The sequence below is a fragment of the Cibotium barometz genome, chromosome 50, assembly GCF_041138505.1.
Source record: "Cibotium barometz isolate CiBa-2024 chromosome 50, ASM4113850v1, whole genome shotgun sequence".
NCBI classification, from domain to species: Eukaryota; Viridiplantae; Streptophyta; class Polypodiopsida; order Cyatheales; family Cibotiaceae; genus Cibotium; species Cibotium barometz.
In genome coordinates, this window is record NC_141095.1 from 29,997,736 (window position 1) to 30,003,735 (window position 6,000).

Sequence of the window (6,000 nt, forward strand, 5' to 3'; positions counted from 1 at the left end):
CTCTTGTCCGGATATCCGTGGACGAGGCCCCGAATGTGGGACCCCTGTCCCGCGCGAGAAGTGCTACTTCCGCTGCTAGTACCCGAATCCGTTGCTCGGTGGGAACAGGGGGACCTCACAGCTCTTGCATGCATCTTTCAATTCTCTTTTTGTCAGACAATGGTGTAATATCCCTTGGTAGTTCAGACACCTCATTATCAAATGGCACCATGGGACTCTTTAAGTAGCAAATCAAGAACCATGTCTTGGGACAAGGCCACCTGAACTTTGCTTGGGTGTGGAATAAAGGCTAATCGCTACATGTGAAATGAATTTCTTCTCAACAGATTTCTTTTGTTCTTGGTAGGATCCTGTTGACCCCTTGGGTTAACACCAAGGCCGATGTTGAGATTCATTGTCCACTCTAGGTGCATGTGCACATGATTTGTTCACATTGTTTTATTCATTTGATGCACATATTATATGGTTTATACCTTAGACATGAAGGTGATTGGGCTTAGCCACACCTCATTGGTTGAAATCTATAGAATCTCACCCATGCTTTGACGTGTGGCATTGTATTTTCTATATAATGAAGGCATGGGTGAGGGCCTCTACCCTAGAGTTGGAATCCACTCTTGTGTCTTGTCCTTGAGAGAAAGTGTGAGCTTGCTCTTGTGCAAAATCTCCTCTTGTTCCCCTTGCCCTTTTGTTGGTAGTGCTTGAATGAGAGTGCTGGTGTGTGTGAGAGTGAGATCTCTTGCCTTCCAACTCTTGCCTGTCTTGGTAGTGAGAGGTGTGAGGTTATGTTGCAAGAGGGAGGTTTGTGTGCGTGAGGGTTTGCATCTTGCTTGGAGGAAGATGGGGAGAGTGCTATGGTCTTCTCTTGGGTTCATTGCATGTGGGATGGTGAGAGCATTCTATGTGTGAGAACCCTTATTTTATCATTAGGATTGTCCATGGGAGAGAAGGTTGTGTCAAGGGATTTTTATAGTTGTGTTGCTTGTTTCTTTGTTCATTCCATTCATTAGGGTATTAGGTAGTGTAGACTCTCTCTCTCTCTCTCTCTCTCTCTCTCTCCATCCTCATCCCAAAGAGCTTGTGTGAGAGGCAAGCATTTGGGGCCCAAGCCTCCTCATCGTCTTCCAACAACGTGCAAACACTCAAAGCACAGAAAGGTTACACAGATCCCTTCGAAAACGGATGATCATGATGTCCTAAATAAATAGCACATTGCCTAGTGTTCTCTTGATCTCTTGGTATACAATAATAAATAACAGTAGGTCACAGCTTCACACATTCCGGTGCACACATTCCGGTGCAAGTCTACAATGGGTATACACCAAAGTTCCAATCGTATCATCGAGAGCTCCAACATGCTGGACCCTCCTAGCTTGGCCAAACCACTGAGACTCATTAACCACCAAAAATCATGCTAAATATGGACAATCCAAGTTACCACATCTGCACATCTACTCAATCTCACAATACCATTGAAGACATCACAACTACATGTAATATAGTTTGCCCAAACATGCCCATCATTTCTATGATCCATCCCAACCATTTTAGAGTCACCCTTGCAAGGTGGAAACTCAAATGCAACATATCCATCGTACCAGACATGGAGTTCTTGAATTGTACTTATCTTTTTGTAAGCTGCATGCAAACTACTATTGAGAGGGAGAACTTTGATTAGTCCGAAACACTAATCAGTTGAGATGTTTCCTCATGTTCCATCAACTTCTTCTTCTTGATTTCCTCTCATCATCTTTGATAATGATAGGGGATGACGCTGCTAGGGCTTCAAGGCGGATCTTGTAAAATGGTTGAGTATCTGCATCCAGAAGATATCCATCCTCATAAGTGCTCATTTTTTTTATTATATGGGTGACATAAAGCATTTAATTACGGACTTTTGTGAGTTTACCAAGTGCCAAGGTTGAAACTTGAGCATGTTCTTATATTGGAGGAGTGAAAAGAACTTGAATATGTTTTGAGTATATTAATGAGACATGTTTTGAGTTTGCCTTGGTTTTATTTCTTTTTGCAGAGGACGTGATAGTCCGACATTGTCCTCTAAGAGAGGAGGAAGTCCTGGGCTTGGTAGAAAGGGAAGAAGAAAGCTTAAAGAAGGTATGGCTTATGAGGATCAAGAAGTGAGTGCTCCGGGTGGGGAAGGGTTTAAAACAAGAAGTGAGTGCTCCGGGTGGGGAAGGGTTTAAAACAAGAAGTGAGTGCTCCGGGTGGGGAAGGGTCTGAAACTATTGTGAGTGAGGCACGAGATGTAGATGTGGTTGAGGTGCACAGTAAGGATCCTGAGGATGAGGAGATCAGGGAGAGGAAAGAGAGACTACAAATTGTTCCCTTCGTCTTGAGACCAGAGACAATAAAAGAAGATGAAGTTAAATATGAAAATAGCATCTACAAGAGGGAGAATATATACTAAAAAAGAACAAAATAATCAGTTGTTTTGATTGTCCACCCATACCTCTATGTAGGTTGATCCCCTATGCTAAGGTTAGGGGACTAAGGGATGACATATCGGGGTTAAAGATAGCATTTGGTAAGAGAAGGGAGTTTTTATAGTGTCTATTTGGACGTGATAGCGATGAGACTATTGTGAATGATGAGATAATGGGAGATTGGGATGCAATTTGGCAAGAAAAAGAAGTTGCCAGAAGAGGATGTTAAAAGACGTACACCAAGGGAGAAGAGCCCTGGTTTCCTCTCACCAAAAGATATTTGGGCCGATTAGTTGACAATGTAAGTTAAATGAAGTTATTTTGGCCTTTATATTGTGTTTGTTGTGTTGTCACAATTGACTTGGTACTTTGTTTAACACAATAACTGTGTTTTTTGCTAGAGGTCAGCTGTTATAGCAGGACCTAATAATGGTATCAGAGTGGTTAAGATCCTTCGCAACCCTACACAGTCTAGTAGCTTTCAAGGTGCCAAATGTTTGATATAGGTCTAGCTATCCAAAGTTTTACATAAAAGGATGGATTCTCTGCGTGCCTTGCTCTCTAAAAAGAGGTGTTGAAAAGAGCCCTTGACAAAGAGGACCTTACCCTTGGGAAGGATTGGTGGAAAAGGGTCATGGTTCTCAAGTGGGGAAGTGGTAGCTTCGCATTACTAGAGAAGATTAACGTGTTAGCCATGGCGGACATCCCTATAGCCACAAAAGTGCATTGGCTTACACTATTTGAGGCCAATAAGACTACTAAGGCCATGTTTTCTCTCCCAAGAGGAGACCCTGACTACAGGGGGTAAGACCATGTCTCTCTATACTCTTTGTGGTGCTATATTTAATTAGGAGCTTGCTTGGTCACTCTTTTGGCAATATAAACTATTTTTTGCAAATGGATTCAAAGAGAGGGTGTTCTTGAAAAGATCTTAATAAGAGATGGTGATTTATTGATTGCTTTCATTGATGTCCTTGATGGTGGTGTTGTGCTTGCCTACTGAGTGCACGTTACGTAATTTCTATGAGGAGGTGAGATTGGAGACAAGAAAGCACTTGTTTTACATGGAGAGGCATGCGGAGAGCACGGATAAAGGTACAGAACTTAATGAGCTAAGGAAGCTTGATTTAGTGTAAATGGCTGCACAAAGAGTGGTGTTCATGTAAATATTGAGCCTTGTTTAAAATCTAAAACACCTAAAGTTCTTATCACAGTTGTGAGGGTGTTAGTATGCATATTATTACTATGGTATCACCATGGCTTGTGCGCTTGTAATTGTTTAGGTTTCTTCTAACGCTTCAGGAGAAGGGACATATAGCAACTCTTCCAGTAACGGTAAGGCAGTGGTTAACTTACATGCACACCCTATCTAAGTGGGAGTTGGACCACTGTCCTTGGTGGACTGACATGGATAGTGCTGTGATCTTGGAGAGGGAGAAAGAGGTGCATGCCATTTTTAAGGAGGAGGTTCCATGCGATGTTGAGAGAGAGACAAGGGCAAAGTTACATGGTGCACTCTTTTTGTCTTTTATCTTTTATAGAATCAAACTATTCCATGCACTTTGCTTTATGGTGATGTCATGAATGTTGTAGGGTTGTGAGAAACGGCATCATGTTCAAGAAAAGCAAAAAGAAACCATACTAGAGGACATAGAGCAAGGTTTTCCTAACAATTCAACCTCTCCTCATGATTAGAAATCATGTCCTTTTTAGGGCAATGTTTTGGGAAATTGAATGATATGGTTTGGCCATGTTTGTTTGCTAAGCATTGCTGCAATAGACTTTTTTTTGGTGCTCTTGCAGTGCTTACTAGAAGACAAGCACATTTATGTATGTCTTAAAACATGGTGCCAAAAAAGACAGCTCACGAGAATTAGTAGATTATCATGCATGAAATTGTCAAAGATAGAAAATCTCTTGTAAAAACATGCATTCGAACCAAATTAGAGAAGATACGTTTTGTGAATACCGACCACCCCATGCAGAATCTCCCAATTATCTGAACATGGACTTTATTCGTCCTGTGATGAACTAACTTTCTTTAATTTGACTCTCTAACAAATCAAGTTATGTACACCCACATGCGAGGCCGTTACTAAAATATAAGGGTCAATTTGGTGTTTGCGCCTTGTTTCGAGTAGTGAGCCTAGGTGTCTTGCCATCCAGGGTGATTACATTCAACTAGGGAAAGACTTCTTGGTTGCGATGAAGAATCACTCATATATGCAAATTCATGGGTATGTCTTGAAGCATCGACTTCTAGGACGACGAGACTATGTGTGGAAGGGGAGATCTCTGAGTTGGCTAGCCGATTTTATTCTTGACCTACTGTTTGTGGTGGTGTTCTCTTTGGTCCTTCCACATTTCCATCATCGGGCACACTCACTGAAGATCACATCCGCCTAGTGTTCTGTGGGGGGCAACCTCATCGCTCTCTGACGTGGGATGGTTTATTATTTTGGCATATACTCTACAGGTGTGTTTAGTCTTCTTTTCATATTAATGGTTGTATTTGTCAAGATCCACAGGATTATTTTTCACATTCCACTTAGGAAATGCAATGGGATGGGTGGAGCGGTACTATCGTTCATTTGATTTAGAGATTTGGCATCACATTATTATCATTCATCATGCTCCCGATGGACATGTTTAACTTGCAGGGACCAGGAATGAGGTGATACTCTATCTTCATTGGGGTAATTTGTGTGGCTCTAATAGAATTATTTTTCCATGGTTTATTTTATATCATACTCTTTGTTTGTTACCCATGTTGTAGTACATCTTCATTGTTTGTAATCCGTTGTGAGGCTGGAAAAATAGACCAAAAAAAGAATGTATATATGTATAGAAATCTGGTGTTTGTATGTCAAGCAATGATGGGTGGTTTGCACTTAGGGTAGGTGTTACAACATGTTTGGTCTTTAGAGTTGAGGGGATTGTGCTTTGAAATGCATCTTTTCATTTTGTATATATAGCATTATGCAAGATTGTGTGTGGGTGAACATCATAGCCCAAGAGATGATGTTGCATTTTGTGAGGGGTTTTTCTATGAGATAAGGGTTGGTGATGGTAGAGGTATGGGTGGCATTAAGGCATGGCCTTGGGTTGATTAATAAGGTTAATAAGGTAGTTCTTAACCATGCATATAAGGTATTAAGGCATTTGAAGGGTTTTTCCTAAGGTATTTAACACCTTAGTGGGTGGCCAACATTGAATGTGCAAGATTATGATCAATGTGACGAAAGAGCGTCGCCAGGGGATTCCAGATCGCCGAGAAGAAGAAGCCACAACTGAAATAAAAGGAGCATGGTGAGAGTGCTGAGCATTTCTTGCAGTAGAGGTTTGGTTCTTGTGGTTGGGCTATTTTGATTTGCCTATGTAGAGCATTGAATATCATCTTTGTTTGATTTGGGCGAGGATATCTCATTGTGCATGTGTGATGTGAGAGTATGCTTGGGATGATGCTCTTTGAAATGATTATGGATGTGAGGTGTTGATGAGATTGTGTCTTTATGGTTGTGCCTATTCGATTCCAAAACTTGTAAAATTCACTCAA